Source organism: Pelodiscus sinensis, chromosome 1 (assembly GCF_049634645.1).
Source record: "Pelodiscus sinensis isolate JC-2024 chromosome 1, ASM4963464v1, whole genome shotgun sequence".
Classification (NCBI taxonomy): domain Eukaryota; kingdom Metazoa; phylum Chordata; order Testudines; family Trionychidae; genus Pelodiscus; species Pelodiscus sinensis.
Genome location: NC_134711.1, coordinates 306,904,637 through 306,923,729, shown reverse-complemented (window position 1 = coordinate 306,923,729; position 19,093 = coordinate 306,904,637). Strand labels below are relative to the sequence as shown.

The following is a 19,093-nucleotide window of genomic DNA, read 5'->3' as shown; positions in this document are numbered from 1 at the left end:
TCCATTATACAACATAAAAATCAAGTAGGAGAAACTGTGTAGTAAAACACAGTTTTAAAGCTGGCTGTTTAAGTATCTAATAGCCGTTGGCAATAATGGTGCAGCTGTGATACTAGATTAAGTGTGGAAATTAGAAAACATTAGTTTGCATCTTAAGAAATTAAATTAAATATGTTGGGTTTGCTGTGGTTTAAGTCAACCATGTGTTTCTTTTTTCTAAAGCTTTTAATTTTGAATGTGGTATTAAAGCATTAGATTAAAAATGTATCTTTTGGCTAATTCAAACTATTTAATCAAATATCAAAATTCTAAACTGAACATTATGAAAAACAGATGTTGGGTCTAATATGAAATAAAAGCACTGAAATCATCTTAAAGCTGTTTGAACTACAGTCTATGCACTGCAGTTGGGCACAAACAATGTATTTATAGCACTTTGGCCAAAATAGTCAGATGTGGTTGCCTGAAGCCATATTCAGGGTTGTCATTAAAACAGCCTCTTTGTAAGTGCTGAACTCCTCAGCTGAAGACAATGGGAGCTGTAGATGCTTGGCCTACATTGATTTAGGTAAATGGATTTAGGAGCATAGCTTTAGATGTGCATGGTAGGGGCCGACAGCCTTTCTGGGCTCCAGGGCAAGATGGGAAAGTCCAGCTCTGCACCCTGTGGCTGGGGCTTGGCAGCCCTCAGTGCTGCCCTCAGTGCTGCCCAGAGACTGCTGCGACTCTCCCATGCTGTCCACTAGCATTGTTTTCCTGGTGCAGGTTTGAAAATTTCGGTGTACAATTTTATCGAGTGGCATAGTATCCTACAAACATACACACACAGAGCTCTGGTAGAACTCCCTCTGACCTGCCACTCACCATGCTGTTGTGCTGATCTCCCACCTCACTGAGCTCCATATGCTTTTCAGTCTCTTGGCTCTGCAGAGTCCAGGCACAGCTCTTGGCTGGAGTCTCTGCACACTTCGCGGGGAGGTGGAGGCGGGGGAGGAGGCAGGTCATTTGTCTAGCACTTCGTCCTGGTAGCTGAGACCCCCACGGTTTAACGGCATCGTCCCTGGGATTTGTGCTAATCTGTCAGATTCCACCTTCTCTCAGAACTCCAGCTGTGTAAGGGCTCTCAGTATATAGTTCATGACAGTAAAAGCTAACTGACAACTAGACAGGCTTTGCACAGGATAATGTGGCTAAACATAATATGGCTACGTCTACACTGGCCCCTTTTCCGAAAGGGGCATGGTAATTTCAGAGATCGTAATGGGGAAATCCGCGGGGGATTTAAATATCCCCCGCGGCATTTAAATAAAAATGTCCGCTGCTTTTTTCCGGCTTTTAGAAAAGCCGGAAAAGAGCGTCTACACTGGCCCCGATCCTCCGGAAAAAGCACCCTTTTCCGGAGGATCTTATTCAAAGTAGGAATAAGATCCTCCGGAAAAGGGCGCTTTTTCCGGAGGATCGGGGCCAGTGTAGACGCTCTTTTCCGGCTTTTCTAAAAGCCGGAAAAAAGCGGCGGACATTCTTATTTAAATGCCGCGGGGGATATTTAAATCCCCCGCGGATTTCCCCATTACGATCTCTGAAATTACCATGCCCCTTTCGGAAAAGGGGCCAGTGTAGACGAGCCCCATGAGTCTTTATTTGGATAGCATGAGAAATGCACAGATTTAGACAAAATAACCACACCTGTATGTATTTTCTCATCTCAGTCTCTCTGACCTCTGCTGTGAGGACCCTTCTTGAGCTTCCTCTATTTGTGGTTTCTTCTTGAAATGACTGCTGAGATAAGCTCTCTTTTATAACTTCCCATCCCCTTTGTCAAGTGACCCCACTGTTCAACTTGATCAAAGTCCCTCATCAGGTGATCTGGGTAGACTGATGCTTCTGGGTAGCAGCTAACTCCTTGTCCAACAGCGCCTCTGTTTGAAAAGAAGATCATCAAAGCTCAACAACCCTCTGTTGCTTTCTCTGGACCGTTATTGACTTGAAATTTCAGACCAATATGGAGTCAAAAGAACAACAGAAAAGATAGCAAGCCTCACATTCAAAATGGAATTTGCAGCCTGACACAGATACCTAGAAAGAGCCTGCAATATCAAACAGAATTCATAAACTGTGCATATTCCCCAAAGTGTCACATTTAGGGTTGAGCCAAACAAGCCCAGCTAAAGGGCAGTGGAAGTTACCTGGTGAAGTTAGGAGTTTAGTATTCATTAAACTGGAAGGAATTGTTAGAGAACTGTCAGAAGAGTTAATTATTGCAACACTGAAGAATCTCTTTGACTAGATAATCTATTTTGTATCCTGGATCCCAATTTGTTTAAAAGATTTGATAGCCTAGATTAGCAAAAGACATTGCATACTTAATTAACCATGTGCTTGACTTCAATAGGACTTGAAGTAGATTCTTAAATTAAGTGCTTGCTCACATGCTTTCCTGAATTGAAGCCTAAATTAATTAATCTTTACGATAGTCCCTTTAAAATAAATATAGAAATAAATATATTTTTCACATAATCAAACAACTCCCTGATATTAATTATTTCATAAGACTATTTTGAAGGATTACCTCACAGCAAAGCATTTAAAAATATTTTTTCCTTTGGTTGTCCTTGTACTTCAAAAAAAAAAAAAAAAAAAAAAAGCTTCAATGAAATCAGGTGCTTTTTACCACCCAGAATGGTGGTAAACTACAGTTGCCATCAAGGCTGTGTGGATTTCCTGGTTTTGGAGTCACTCCAGTTTTGCACCTTTGTAAACTGAGCGCAGAATTTGGTCTGTTTGCTAAATGGGTGATATCCTTAGTTTTGCTGTAGGGCTAGTGAAAGCCAAAAAGCTGAAACATGATTCAGCTTTCTAGAAGCAGTGAAGCACTGAAACCACAGAGTGAATTCATTTACAAGAAGAGAGCTGTTTGTTTATATTTTTATACTTTGTCACCTTTTAAACTGAACTACTTATCCAGTGTTTGTGTAAGTGGATGTAATTCCGACTTTACACTGTTGTCTGTATCGCTGTATTTACTAGCAAAGCTACATTAGAACAGCCATACTTGCCCAGTATCCTGTCTTCAGACAGTGGCCAATGCCAGGTACCCCAGAGAGAGTGAACAGAACAGGTTATAATCAAGTCATCCATCCCCATCACCCATTCCCAGCTTCTTGCAAACAGAGGGTAAGGGCTAGGCATTAAATGTTTAATCCTGTTTAAAATGTTAACCAGTTAGACTGTAGTTTAACCTGCCCATCGCTGTGGCCTCTCCTCATTTTTGTATCTATGCAGCACTCTTATGATAATGCTGCTCCACTCAGAGGTGGTTTTAGGCCTTAGCTGGAGTTCTGTGTCCAGATTGGTCACCAGTTATGTGAAAAGGATGCCGAGAAACTGGAAAGGATCCAAAGGTGAACAACAAAGACTGTCAAAGGGATGCAATGCTAGTCATATGAGCTAAGACGGGGGAACTGGATACATTTAGTTTGGAAAAGAAGAGATTAAAGGGGAAGGGGGGGAGTATGATAGTACTTTTGAGATACTTGAAAAGGCTGCCGTAAAACAAGATGGAGAAAAGCTGTTCTCTTTTGCTACAGGACAAATGGCAGTGGGTTAAAATTACAGTACTTAGGGAAAACTTCTTAACTGTCAGAACAATAGGACAATGGAACAGATGTCTAGGGAGATTGTGGAAGCTTCTTCATTGGAGGTTTTAAAAAGGAGGCTAGATAGCCATCTGCCTTGGATGGCTTAGATACAACAAATCCTGTGCATTGGCAGGGAGTCAGACTAGATGACCCATGCCACCCTTCCTAACGGTATGATTCTGTGGACAATTTTTTTCATTCCTATGTGCTAACTAGAGAGGCAGTTTATCTCCTTTCCATGTATACAGTTCCAAATTCATGGGTTTTTTTCCCCCTTCTTCATTGCTTGGCCTATTCTTTATGGGTATGTCTACACTGCACACTTATTTTGGAATAAGCTATTCTGGAAGAAATACTCCGAAATAGCTTAGCTTACCTTGATTTAGAGACCCAGGAAGCACTAGGGAGTAATTACTTTGAATGGCCCTGGAGAGGAGTTGTTTTGAAATAGCTGTAGTGTGGATGCTCCCCTGCTGCTATTTCAAAATTGCTATTTCGGAATAGGCTTTATTCCTTGTGAAATAAGGTTTACAGAAGTTGGAATAAACAGTCTGTTATTTCGAAATAATGGAATTGCAGTGTAGACGTTCACATTGTTGTTTTGAAATCACAGCCGTTATTCCAAAATAATGGTGCTGTGTAGATGCACCCAAAGTTTTCTTATTTGGCTGCTTCTGATTAGTTTGTTTGTAGGCCAATATTTTGCCATTAAAAAGCCCATGATATGATATTGGCTGTTACAGAGTCTGATGACCGTGTTCTGTTTCCTCAGCCAACACTGCTTTTTGCAGTGGGTTGGTGTGTCCCTCTCTTTAGTTTTCTTAGACATGCTTGGGATTTACATTCTGTGTGTAATGCTGTTACACGTGGATCCGAATGTTGGAATCTCGGTGGTTGTATTTCAGTAGACGCTGAGGCATCCACATGTGTACTGTTTACTACTAATGTGAGGTTCTAGATTCCAGGAAAACAATGCTAGTTAAGGAAAAACTCATTCCCTGCATCCCTCGTTGTCTCTTGAAAGGGTAGACTATCTAAGACAGATGCTGCTTGCTGTTTTCTCAAGTTCATGGGCTTCAAACCAATTTAATTGTGTTTCCCATACCTGATCTCTTGTTCCCTATCTGGTACTTTCATACATTTATCTTCTGGTTATATCTAGTCAACAATGACTACTTTCTCCTTCAGAGGAAAACTGTACAAATGGTTTCTGAATCATTTGGAATACTGAAATCTACTAAGACAAGTAACATGAACACAGCTCTATTATGTATTTTTGTGAGGTCACAGTGTGCTTAGGTTTTTACATTGGTCAAGCTTTAGAAGGCTACGAGTAGCATTTTGAAAGTATCCTGCATCAATACCCTCCGTTGTTCTTTATCTAGACAGTAAATATGGAAGTATTTCCACTTCACTCTCTCAAATCCTCATTTTTATATTTCCATGGTGTGATGACACACCATTTTAAATTCAAGCTCTGCCTTCCATTCTGGCATCTGCTCACAACAATTTGCCCAGGTGATGAAACTCTTGGTAATAGGCTTGCATTTACCCCAACCTGGTGAAAGGAATTGGCAATGGTTGAAACAAAATGAAATGATTTCTTAAACAGAGACAGGAGACACATAGTGCCTTCTAGTATTGTGATCTCAGTATACTTCATGTGCATCAATTAATGTATCCTCCTGGCCCCCCGATGGAAAGAACAATCCTCTCTCTAGTTACAGATGAGGAAACTGAAGCACAGAGTTTATAGGCTCTGATTAGGGAAGCACTGAAGCATGTGCTTAGGTTCCAGTGAAGTCACAGCTATATATAGATGTGGATAAAACTCTAATGTTGTTAAAATCCTGTGGGATCTTTAATATCCATGAAAAGGAGGGACAACATTTTCTAAAGCTGCTCATTCATTTAGGAATCTAAATCCTATTTTCAGAAATCACTTAGGAGCCTAAGTCACCCCCCTCAACTTCCAGTATACTGTTTAATTCTGAATTTTTCCTTTTTAGAAGAGTGAATAACTGAGTTGACCCTGTCAGGATATTAACTGTCGTCCTAGGGTTTTGGTTTTTTTACCTGAAACTTTAGACCAACAAAGCCAAGACTTTAGCTTTAAGAAATGTTTCTCGTTCCTAAAAGATAAAAAAAAAAATTAAGGATTCCACTAAAGGAGATGGAATTTCAAATGATTACAAATTATATATAGTGATTCACTGTCACTAGTGCAGCAATTTGATGCACAGTTTTGAAGCCTTTAATTTTTTCTCAAGAGTGATTGAAATATCCTGACAAACTGTGTCTAGAGTCCAAAAAAAAAAAAAAAAGCCAGTCACATTTGGACAATATTATGGCTTAATTTTACATGCAATGGAAATATGAAACACCAGGAAAAATACTGTTTACAACAAAATAAGCCTTCTCCTGTTCTCTCTATTTGGAGAAGAAAATAAATGTATTGCTTCAGATTACTTGCAGCTCACTGCTATCTTCTAAAATAGTTTTGTAAATAATGAGTATGCAAGTTGAAGGATGCTGCCATTCATCATCACAGCTTTAGGAATTATGGAGTTTGATAAATATTTATGTGGTGCCAGCATAATGTTTCATTGAAAAAGAAAATGAAACGAAAATGAGCTACGGTATTTTTATTGATGAAAGTATTTTGTATTTGCTGACTAAATCTAAAAGTGAAAACTGCGAATAGGTGACGGGACAGATCCCTTGGTGATTACTTGTTCTGTTCATTCCTTTTTGGGCACCTAAGATTGGCCACGGTCAGAATACAGGATACTGGACTAGATGGACTTTTCATCTGACCCAGCATGGCTGTTCTTATGTAAGAATTGCATGCAGATTTCAATCCAATTTATATTGAATTCCTGGTTCAAGTATTCACATTATTAGGTATAATGGGATACTCCCAGTTTTCATGTCAAATTAAGGCATTTACCTGGGGTGGAATTTTCAAAAGTACCTAGCTGACTTAGATTCTCAACTCCAATGTTCAAGAATGACATTAAGTATATAAAAGTGTCTCTCATTGGAAGTCAGTGGAAGCTGGGTCATGTAGTTCAGCCAGGGAGCTTGGCCCACAGAGAAGAATGGGGGCATGAGGCACCTGAATTAGAACCCCCATCAGATAGAGCCACAGCATTTTCCACGTTGAATTTTTGGATTTGAGCTAAAAGTCTTCAGCAGTAAATTTTTTCTATTCAGTTTTCCCCAGAAAAATATAAAAATATCCACAAGGAAACAAACAACAATGTTTCTGCCTAGCTCTACTGCTGAGGAAATAAGGATTCTGATATACACAAAAAAGTGGTAGTATCATCATTGTTTATTGTTTTCCTTCAATGTTCTCTTCTCCAGTACCTATGTACTGGTCTGGATGTCCTCTTGAGGTCCCTTCCTGTCCTGTTGTTTTATGATTCTGTCTTTCTGTTAACTTTTAACTTAGCCTTAAGTAATAATAAAATCAAAACTTTGTAAAGTTCATGTGTGGAGGCTAATGTTTCTGACATTTTTCTAGGAACAATTTAGGTTTTCTACCTCTTAACTGTAAGGGATATGGTGACGGATAACAGCCATTTTTTATTTTTCTCATTGTATATGCACAAACAGTTGTTCATTTCTCCATATTTATGATTTATTTCCCCTCGTAACATTAGAATGCTTGTTACGACAAAATTCTGTTCTTTGGGCTGTGCATCTGATCTTACTGTGATATTCTGCCCTCATTGCCTATAGTGGAAGTTCCGTGGAACAGAATTTCAGAGGTGAAATCCACTGTGTGGTTGAGGGAGCAGAATTCTGGCCTGAATCTGAGACTCTGGAAGCTTGCCCCTTCCACCAGCAGAAGTTGGTCCAGTAAAAGATAATACCTCACCAATCATGTATCTCTCATATCCTGGGACCAATGTGGCTACAATAACACTATCAAAATGCTTTGTCTGTGTCAATTGCGAGTACAGCATTCTTGTGAAACGCATTTCTCTGCCGATAGGAGTACTTTCTTGTTCAGCTCTAAATTCTCTCTGGCAGTGCTTCAGAATATAGTCTTTCCCCACTGATGGCATCCAACCAATTTCTGTAAAATTAATGTTAAGATAATCCTTTTGTTGTTCAAATTAATTGCAACAAAAACCCATTTGTCTTTGATTTAATCGTGTGTATGTATATACATTTTGCTGTCACAGCTGACTGAAAATTACTAAAAGCATGAGGTCTGTCTTGATTTGACAGGGGAAATTTTATTTTAATCATTTAAACTTTTATAACATACATCAGCCTTTAAAATATTTATGTTTAAGGTGCCCTAATATAATTATGGCATATTTTGAAAGTTCACTTATGTGGAGTCAGTTTCACAAAATTATTCCAGTCAAGCTGTTCAACTCACAGCTTAATACCATGTAAAATGGTTTATAATGCACAACTTTTACAGCTGTGTGTAATTTTACATGTTTTTCCTTCTTTGGAATATGCCACTAGAGAGCCATCAAACATCACTGTCATTTGCAACCACCTTTATTATCCAGGATGCTCCTGATAATAAAACATTAATTCTAGATCATTTGAAATAATTCTATATGGTAAGAATACACAACCTATATTTTTCCTTAGCTGTCACCACTTACTGTATCTTACTAACATTAATGTGTTACCAAAAAAAAAAAAAAAAAAAAAGACAGTCAGACAGAGGAATCCAAATATATTGAAGGCAGGAAGGAAGGCTAGCTTTGAATTTTGGCGGTGGGGTTGGTTTGTTTGTTTGTTTTTGAGAGAGGGGGAAGTTCATACTTATGGAGCATTTCTAGTGCTTTGAAATAAATTATCAAAAGTGTGTGGCCAAGTGTTTCTGTCTCTGGCACATCCTGTCATAGTTCCATGTCTAGTTGCACTTCTGCTCCCATTATGACCTTTTTGTTGCATGCCCTGCAGTGTCAGGCCTAAGATTGTTAAATTGCGGTTATCTGGCTCATCGTGTAGTTGAAGCAATTTATATTGACTACACAATTAGTTGATAAGGACTGCTCCACAGAGCCGCAGAAGGGGTAGCTCCAGGAGCTGGTTCGTGTTGGTACTGAGCAGTCCCGGTTTGTGCCAGCTCCAGGAGCCACCTGTGCTGCAGTTCTGCATTTTAAATCTAGTAAGAGCTGCCGGGCTCTTACTACATTTAAAATGCAGACACGCAACATCCCAGACCAACACAAGATGGGACTGCTTGGTCCTGGCTTGCACAGAGTCCAGGAGTCAAGGCTGGCCACCGCAAACAGGGACTGCTACCAGAGCAGATTGTGGTCACGGCTAGGGGCTACTGCCAAAGCAGCTCCTGCACTGGGCCAGCCCAGGCTGCCATAAACAGGTGCTGCTTGGTGGCAGCAGCCCCTGTCTGTGGGCAGGGACTCAGCTTCCCGCTGGGATCCCAGCGGACATGGGCTGATGCCAGAGCAGCCTCTACCCACAGTGAACCTCTGCCCGCAGCTGGCAGAGGCTACTTTGCAGCAGCCGCCCTTATCCTCCCCCCATTGTCTCTGGTAAAGATGGTGGGGGGGGGGAGGAGGCTGGAAGGGGAGGAGAAGCCAGAGCAGTGCTGCGGGGAGCCGGCTTTTAAGCTGGCTCCCTTCCACCGCTGGCTTCTGTTTTGTAGAGGCAGCAAGGTGTGGGGGTGGGAAGTGAGTAGTTGATACTCTAGTTGACTGCCTGGTAAACTTATGCTTATTGGGTAGCCAACTAGTCAACTACTCACTAACATTCCTAGTCAGGCCTCCTGCTTTTTCCTGAGTGTTGGGGGAATTATGCAGTTTTACCACTCTTAGACTATGTCCTGGACTACAGTACCCTGCATGTCAACCATGATTAGCCCACAAATCTGATAGTTCTGGTGTATGCAGTTCCTTTCAGGTATATGTAGCCCTGGTCATTTTGTCCTGCTTGGTTTTCTATACCCTCCTACTAAATTAAACCAATACATGCCATAGTGAACATCTCAATAACCAGGTCAACTTACTGCATTCAGAAATTATAACAGTGCAGCCCCAGGTTTGTCACACGCACACACTGTTCATGTGGAAATGACTTTGTTTTCGAGGCTGTGGTAGTCAATTAGGAGCAGAATCTGATAACATCATTCCTATTTAATTCCTCATTTCTCCACGAGTGATTCCATGGAAGTCGGTGAGATGACTTATAGCTACTTAACATGAGTAATTACCAGGATCTAGCCTGTCCACCTTTTTGCACTGGTTGTTGCCAGCTCTCATTACCAAATAACATCCTTCCTTTCGAAGATGATCTTACATTTTCATATGCATTTGCCCATGTTTTAGTCATGCTTTCTTCACACGAAGATAGTCTGTATGTAAAAATCCCCATCTGTCTAGTTTTGTGTTCTGTCTTCTTTTTATATCCAGTTAATCAGTAATTTAAATAGCATTAGATATAAAAGTTTGACATGTCATTCAATTAATGGAGATGTCAAGACACACTGCACAAAAATAATAGTGTTCTGCTTCTGTGACCTGTCCTAGACGGGGTAAGGGGGATAACCTCCCTGATCAGGAATTAAAAACTGAACAAACCTCAATTTCAATTACTGTGAGCACATCAGTGGTCCTGCAGTTTACACAATTCTGTATTTTATTGGAAGATAAAGGCAGATTTATAAGGCCTGATGCTGCAAATGCTACTGTTTGTAGCGTTCATTGTTGGCTGTAATACTATTGAATTCAGATTGATTTGAGTAGGACTGCATCTGGTAATAATCCAGGAGAAGTTCCGTCTGTTAGCCAATGCTTTTCTACTAATTAAACGACTTTTTTCCATTTTGATGTTGAGCCAGATATTTTAGTTCACAGGTTAAAAGCTATAGCTCTTTGAATTGATAGAAAATAAGGAAGGGTCAATAAAAAAAATGCAGCTGTATATTTAAATGGGAAAAATTATTTGAGTCTGGCTTTCTTTGGAGAAATGTCTGTCTGTTGTGATTTGAAAGGTCTCTTTCTGAAATGATTACAGATTATATCATTCTTAGCATTTATGTATAAATTGTAACCAAATGCTGCTGTTGCTTCAGTTTTTTCATTGTCTCCCTTCCTCATGAGCCCCAAAGCTCTGGTCTGTGCCCTGCTAGTCTCTGGACAACTCTCTCCTCTTAGGTTTCCCAGTCTTCCCTTCAGTCCATTAAAAAAAGCTGCTTCTAGATTTGTTTTTCTCTCTCCTTTAATTCAGTCATCCCTTTTCCTCACGCCCTCTGCCAAACTTCAAATCTCTCCACTAGCAACCCACCCAAGGCCCTCATGCAGCAGAATATTTTTAAAGTGTGTTTCTAATTGTAAGCACATGAATACTCCCATTGACTTCAGTACCTACTCACCTCATGGAATCTGGGCCAAACTTCACTGTCAATCCTTCACTTGTGTTTCATGTCTTGCTATTTTTACTTCTTGGTTGATGCTGTGTTAACTCTTTATGCTTCCCTGCATCTACTCATGGCTGCACTCTTTTTATTCACACTGTCCCTATATGCCAGGATGAATCTCATTTCCTTCTCTTCCTTTAAATCCCTTCTCAACACTCCTTTCCATCAAGCTAGACTTCAGCTCTCCTCTGGCTCTCGGGCTACAGTTTCCAACTTTCTTCTGACCGAACAGAACTGAGCACCCTCGCCCTGGCCCTTCCCCTCCCCCTGCCTCCCCCCCTGAGAACCCACCCCACTCGCTCCTCCCCTCCTCCACTATTACTTCTCCTCCCGCACCTTCACTCTCTTGCTCGTTTTCACCGGGCTGAGGAGTGTCCTTTGTCAATGGCTGCACGGGTGAAGAGGACACCTGACCACTTCACTGAAGCCACCGTGTGTGAGTCTGTATGAAGAATGATAAAGTTAAGTAGCTAAATTTTGGAAAATTAAAGGAAAATGTACGTGCTTTGTATTTTTTTAAATCCAATCGTTTAAATAGTGTTATTTTTATTAAGTTAATTTTATTATGGATTTCTTATAGGTTTTTTCCATTTGTAAGTAATTTTTATTAAAATGGGAATTCCATCAAGTTTATTTTTTCCTTTATCCCTATAAATTCTTATCATTTGCTGTGGTTTAACAAAAAAAGGGCTATAGTCAGTTTACTTTCCTATAACATTTTCTTCTAGTTTTCAAACCTTAAACATTAATTTAGCTGTGCCAAAACAAAGCACTACCATAAATATCACTTTTCTGAAAGGTTTATTGAGAAGCAATCCTAGTCTAGGTTCATCTTATTTTTCTGGCTCATCTTGGTTGACTCTCTTTCAACATTCAGTCAATGTCATGTCAGTTTTGAGGACTGTAATTGATCTGGTGATTCTGTCCCTCTTCAGTATGGCTTTATGAGAAGCAATCCCATTCCAGGCACATTCTGTTTTTCTGGCACAAACAAATCTTTAAGATATGACAAGAGGAAGCTGCATACCTAATTTGTGGTCTTAGTTCTTGCCATATAGGAGGAGTTCTTGTTCAGAGACACAGACAAACTCTCTAAAATATATAATATTTATTTACTTATTTACTTTTTTGGTGTTCTCATTTCGGACCCCATGCAGCAATGTACTGAGAATTTCCTGTAGGGTCCAGAGTATCTTCAACTGCCATTGACTTCAAAGAGAGTTGAGAGGACTTTCTTACGACAGTTTTAGTTCGGGACAGTTTAACCTCAGGAAATTATTCTTATGGCATAGTATGAAGACCAGGAGCTTTGCATGACTCAGATAAATATATCAGACACTTATTCAGATAATGGTAGCATGCACCCTTACATTAGACAGGAGAAAATATGCTTTGAAGGTCATCCACAAATTGACGGGGATTGGGGGTTAGTAAGAAATTCCCGCTAGGGCAGATGAGATGTTCTGTTTGGATCAGTTAGTTTATTGTGCAATATGCAGCATCCCTGGTAGCTATGTTAGTGTTGATTTTTGTTATAATCCGGTTGTAATTAAGTGATAATGGTAATGGAATTTCTCACTGTGTGTCCAAAAAGCTCTTGTCATATGTATCTTTGGGCTAGAGACAAAGCCTTTTATTTTCAGAGTGGGAGACAACATTGTAGAGCCACAACTCTCTGAAAGAGATCCTGTGAGTCAGATTGTGTAACACTGTGAGACTGCTGGCAACTCTGTCAGCACATGGCAACTATTCTCAATGCAGTTCCAGTGTGATATCAGGTCTGCCCTTTAACAGTGTAACACACCTTTGGCGACCTGCCAGATGCCCTTAATTTCCATGGACTTCTTCCCAGGTGATTTGCAGTCTCTTTTGAACTTGCCACCAGTAGGAATGATTAATATCCAGATCTGGCCACTGGCTGAGTGGTGGAGTGTCCCAATTGTTGGGAATCCTTAACAGGGCCAGAATCTGTCTAGCCAGTTACTTACATGGCCCTCATTAGGGGAATGACAATTTGTAATGAATTATTTCTACCAACAGTACTGAGGATAGAAAAGTCTGTGCCTTCAGTACATGCATTCAGAACAAATGGGCTGAATTGCATCATGTCACCTACAGAGTTGTAGTCACCACCAATGCACTAATGAGATCTGGTGCTATGTGTTAGTGTCTGCTTCCTTGACAGCCTGTTGCTAGTTTTAGCTTTAACAGGTAGTTGAATCTCAGGAGCGAGCACCTCCGGAGGTATGAAATTTCTTCACAAAGAACAGAAAAAAAATAACTGAAAAGAAATAATGTGGTTTAAAACGGGGCAGTTTGCAAGGAGACTGTGGCTATTTGCGGAGAGTGAGTAGGGCTGGTGTTTAGTTGAGTTAAATAAAAGGCAAAAGCTGTTAAATAAAGAAGATTTCATAAAAGCCACTGATAACTCCTAGAGCAGAGTGCTGCCTGAAACCTTTCAGCATGTTTATAGACACTCTAAAAGCATGGCATGTGTCACTGAAAATAAGACACTATCCGGGTTGTGATTTTGTAAATAAAGTTACAGTTTGGACTGGTGAAGCTGTGAGTGAAAGAATGAATTTTGATGCTTTGGGTCACAGGATGTGTTATGCTATAAAAGTCATTCTCAGAGAGTGGTTTGGAATTTCACCTTGTCTGGGCTGATCAGTGAGGAGAATAGCTTGGGGAAGTATTTTCTCATGAACAGGTACTTCACCGTCCCTCAATGCATTCCCCATGGGCCAGAAACCAAGTGGGTCTTCCCATGTGTGTGGGAGTGGAGAGATGTTTTGTGGAGGCTTTTCTCCAGTGCTCCCAGAAGCTTGTTGTATCATGGAGAGAGGGATAGAGATTTCATAATTAAAAGCCAAGGAAGTGGTGAAAGTCTCTCTGGCTAGGGATCACCTGAGCTTCTGTGTCCTCTTGGATTTTTTTGTGGTCAAATAGGACTTTAAATTCATGCTATAATAACTTTGCATTCGCCATACCGACACAAAGGATAGTGAGAGCCACATAGTTTTATTAGCCTTACTTTTCATTGGCCACAAGCCATGATAGCAGGCAAATTACTGAACTGTTACGTTATTATAGTGCAGGGGAGACTACTTGTTTTCTTTCTTCATTACTAAAAATCTCCAACTGAAACATTCTTTTAAATTGGCTCCTCAGCTATTTCCTGCCCTTCTCCCCCTCCCCCACCAAACCTAAACTAACTTTCTCCTACCTTTCGTTTGATGGTTTGGACAAAAGGAAAATTCAGGCAGCTCTAGGAAAATTTCTTCTTCCTTCACATCTCTCAGGCCCATTAACCCACTATCTGAATCCCTCCCAAGTGTTTATCTTCATAATGCCCCATTATCTCCATTTTACAGATTGGGATTTGAGCCACAGAGAATAAAAGATTTGCCTGATTCGCGCAGGTTTTCTGTGCCATAGCAGGGACTAGGACCCAAGTCTCCCAAGTGTTTGGGCACTAACCCTTTTTCCTCCCTCTGGCCTTTGTTCAGCCCCCTAATTAAAAGAGTTGAGGTTCCCAGCCTTGGAAGGTCTAGCTAGAATGTGAATGCTGCCAGAAATGATTCTGGTAGTCAGAAGGTGCTCAGATAATGCAGACATCTGGATATCACCAGTATGCAGAAACAAATCTTTCCATCTAGTCCCAAATTCAGTGCCCTCAAAGACTGGATATCATTCTGCTCTTCCTGAAAGCAGAAGAAATTTCTGAAAGAAATTCCAAGACTGAACCCACAGATTTGACCAGAGACAGTGGCGGCCCGTCAATACAGGTGAACTAGGCGGTTGCCTAGGGTGCCAAAATAAACAGCCGTTGAGGGGTTTGGAGGCGGGGGCGCCTATCTCACGCTGATTGCACATTTCGCCTAAGGCGCCAGTTGCCGGCAGCTTGTTTAGGGCCGCTCCTGACCAGAGACCTTTCTGAATTATAGGTGGCATTAGAGAAAGATGAAGATACTCAATTGTAGGAACAAGAAGGGAAAAGCATCACAGTTAATGAGCAAAGTTTCAGGGTTTGAGAGGAGAGAAGTGCAATGTCTTGCAGTGCCAATAAGCCCTGAAAAAGAGCACAGTAAGTAAGGTATTGAGCAACCTAACTTCCGGTAGAAGAAATGTAGATTAGTGACTTTGAGACTTTTGTTTCTCCTGACCTAGTTGAAAAAAATTATGGATGCCTGTGACCCAACATAATTATATATTTTGACTAGAGTGCAGGCTCTGGGGTAGGGCTGGGTATGAAGGTTGCAGGAGAGGGGTCCAGATTTGGCACAGGCTTACCTCTAGTGGATCCCTTGCAGTGGTGTAGCGGAGGTGCGAAGGTAGGTTTCCTGCCTATCCTTGTACTGTGGTATGCACTGTTCTCCAGAAGCGGCCAGCAGCAGGTCCAGCTTCTAGATGCAGGTATGCAAGAGGCTCTGTGCATTGCTCTTGCTTGCAGGCACTGCCCTCCCCACCCCCCACCAGCTCTCATTGGCTCCCACGTCCAAACTCTGTGGCTTGCTGCTTCTGAGGTGAACACAGTCCACAGTGCCGGGACAGATAGGAAGCCTACCTTAATACCCCTGCTGATTACCTACACAAGAACATAAGAATGGCCATACTGGATCAGACCAAAGACCTATCTAGCCTAGTGTCCTGTCCTCCAACCATGGTCAATGCCAGATGCCCAAGAGGGAATGAACAGAACAGGAAATCATCAAGCAATCCCCCACCTGTCACCCATTCCCAGCCCCTGATAGAGGCTAGGGACACCATTCAGACCCATCCTGGCTAATAGCCAATGATGGACCTAACCTCCATGAATTTATCTAGTTCTTTCTTGAACTCTTTTAAAGTCCTGGTCTTCACAACCTCCTCTGGCAAGCAGTTCCAAAGACTGCCCATGCGCTGTGTGAAGAAATACTTCTCTTTGTTTTAAACCTGCTACCTATTAATTTCATTTGGTGACCCCTAGCTCTTTTGGGAACAAGTAAATAAATTTTCCTTAGTCGCTATTTCCACACCAGTCATGATTTTATGGACCTCTATCATGTCCCCACCTTAGTCTCCTCTTTTCTAAGCTGAAAAATCCCAGGTTTTTTTAATCTCTGTTCATATAAGACCCGTTCCATACCCCTAATCATTTTTATTGCCCTTTTCTGAACCTTTTCCGATGCCAATGTATCTTTTGAAATGAGGTGACCATGTCTGTACATAGTATTCAAGATGTGAGTGTACCATAGTTTTATACAGAGGCAATAAGATGCTTTTTGTCTTATTCTCTGTCCATTTTTTAATGATTCCTAACATTCCATTTGCTTTTTTGACTGCCGCTGCACACTGAGTGGATGTTTCTGGAGAAATATCCACAGTGACTCCAAGATCTCTCTCTCGAGTAGCTGTAGCTAAATGAGTCTCCATCATATTGTATGTATAGTTGGGACTACTTTTTGCAATGTACATTACTTTACATTTATCAACATTAAATTTCATTTGCCATTTTGTTGCCCTGTCACTTAGTTTTGTGAGATGTTTTTGAAGCTCTTCACAGTCTGCTTTGGTCTTAACTATCTTGATCAGTTTAGTATCATCTGCAAATTTTGCCACCTCACTATTTACTCATTTCTCCAGATCATTTATAAATAGGTCACCTTACAGCAAAGCAACCCAGTGCCTGGCTCACTACATCCCAGTTCTGGGTCACAATCCACAGTTTGAAAACTAATGATGTAGATGATTCTTAAACAATTAGAGAGAACTTAGGGGGATGGAAGGGCAGTAATGTGTAAATAGTCACTTTATTCCTTGGCTTGAAGACTAATTAGACATTTTCTGCTGTACTACTACTTGGTTCGGCACACGCATAACTCATCTATGCAGGCACAATTTCTAAAGGAGGTTTGTTGCTAAAGGAACCCTCTTGTTTAAAGTGTTTTGGAATGGAGCTGGTAAAAATGTTTGACTTACCAAAATTCAGTGTAAATATTCTTGTAGGGATTTTTCTTCATTTTTGTGACAGGCATTTGATATTTTTCAACTGGCCTAAAATGGTCAGAATTTTGGGGACATTTTGATTTAAGAAAATATAAAATGTTTTTAAAATGTCTCTGTTTCACCACGCCTAAATTGCTGACTTTAGGAGGTTTATGTAGAAAGTTTTAAACAATTTTCATTATTTGAAGACATCTGGCTTTGTTTCTTTATGTTGACTGATCAATCAGAGAAGGGTGTCTGATACTGTAAAGGTTTGTCTAAACTGAAGATTACATCATTATAACTCTGCTGGATGAAAGAAGGAACTGGAAGTTATAACTGATTGCCAGGATCTCTGTTTTCATCAGGCTTTTGGAGAAAAGGGGAACGAAGATGGAATAGGGCAAGGTGTGTGACTGAAGGCTTTATTGGACTGTTTTACTCCTGATTACAGCTGGATATTGTGAAGGGCTTAGGCTGATTGGGCTGCTTATTTGTATGCAATAATATATGTGATGGCAGGGCCCCTAGAATTTTGGTTAGGTTTTATTGCTTTTATTTATAGTGATTTCTAAAACAAAAATAGAAAATTTAGGGTCACTTACAGTAAATTATGTAGGGGAAAAGCATCCCCCAGACAATGAGCCTAACCTTTTCATGCATCTCTTTCCCCATCTATACAATGAGTCTAATGATTACCATTTCACAGAAGTGCTGGGAGGCTTGCTTGACTAATAGTTATAAAGAACTGAGAGTGCCTATGGTGGAAGTCAGTATCCAAATGCACAGTGTGGTATAAAACAGTTGCTTGTTTGCTTGCAGTGAAAGGATTTTAAAGGAACCCACTTCTTTCCTGTTCTGTTCTCAAAGGAAAGCTTTTGAATCACAACAACCTTTGAAAAATAGTACATTTATTCCAAATAATTAATTCCCCCTCCTCCCAGTTAACTAAATTTGTGTGCTGTTCATTAAAAACAACACGTTAATTTTAATGTAAGGTTTTTACTGTGCAGGAAAAATTGTGCCACCTATGGGAAGACTGAGATGCTTTTAAAAACTCTACCTGCAATCAGGGAGTTGGGCTTCTAAGTCAACCTAGCCTTTAAAAAAAAAACTGCTTGAATCTTTATTGGGCCACATTTGCCTTTTGAAACAGTCTGATAGTGTCCCCTGGACCATTCAGGTTGTGCAGAAGGAAACCTTTGATATCATTTATCCTGGCCAGGTCATGGAATTTCTCCAAAATAATTTTTCAGCGTGTCTCTAGAAAAACCTTGATTTAAAAATTACCAGTGATGGAGAATCCATTACGATCCTTCTATAAATTGCCAGTTGTTCCAAGTATGCCTTACTTCCTGGGAGCAGTTCCACTAAAGTTATTGCAATCGCAAACCTGCTTATTATTGGTCTCTGTTGTCTTATTTTACAAACAGAACTGTAGGCTGGATCTTGTTCATCAAGGTTAGCCCCTAGTGGGCCCCCACTACTATATTTACCTGCACAGCTGTAAGTACAGGCAATTGCAGTTCCTGTTAGCCACGGATCACCATTCCCAGACAATGGGAGCTGCGGGGAAGCAGTGTTCCAGTCTCTGCTCTCCCATTGACTGCGAAAGGTGATCCGTGGGCAATGGAGCTAAGGTCGCTGGTACCTGCAGCCGTGTAGGTAAATATAATGGCAGCGGCCCACTGGGGCTAATCACAGCAAACTGCTACCATGTTATTGCCCACTTCTGCTATAGATATAGTCCCTGATCCTGTAGAATTTGGTATGTACAAACTTCATTTCCCGTGTGGGCCTGTAACTTGTAACCTCCCCCAGGCCACTGTCTATAACTATTTGTTTGTTGTTCAGATTTCCAATGTAATTATGATGGATTGTTATTTGTATTGCATTAGCCCCCAGGAGCCTCACTGGTGGACCAGGTCCCTATTGTGCTAGCTACTGTACACACACAGAATAAGAAGAGTGTCCCTTTGTTTAGCTTTGGAAAGGCACTTGAGATCAATATTTCTCTCTTGACTTATCCCATGAAAGAGTTTCAGCAGCCATCAGTTTATATTAAGTG

The 19,093-nt window shown here is 40.7% G+C and overlaps 1 protein-coding gene across 9 annotated transcripts in view; it reads left to right on the top strand.

Moving 5' to 3' along the window:
• Positions 1-19,093, top strand: part of FAT3 (FAT atypical cadherin 3) — a 647,479-nt gene that overhangs the window by 142,342 nt on the left and 486,044 nt on the right. The window lies entirely within an intron of this gene.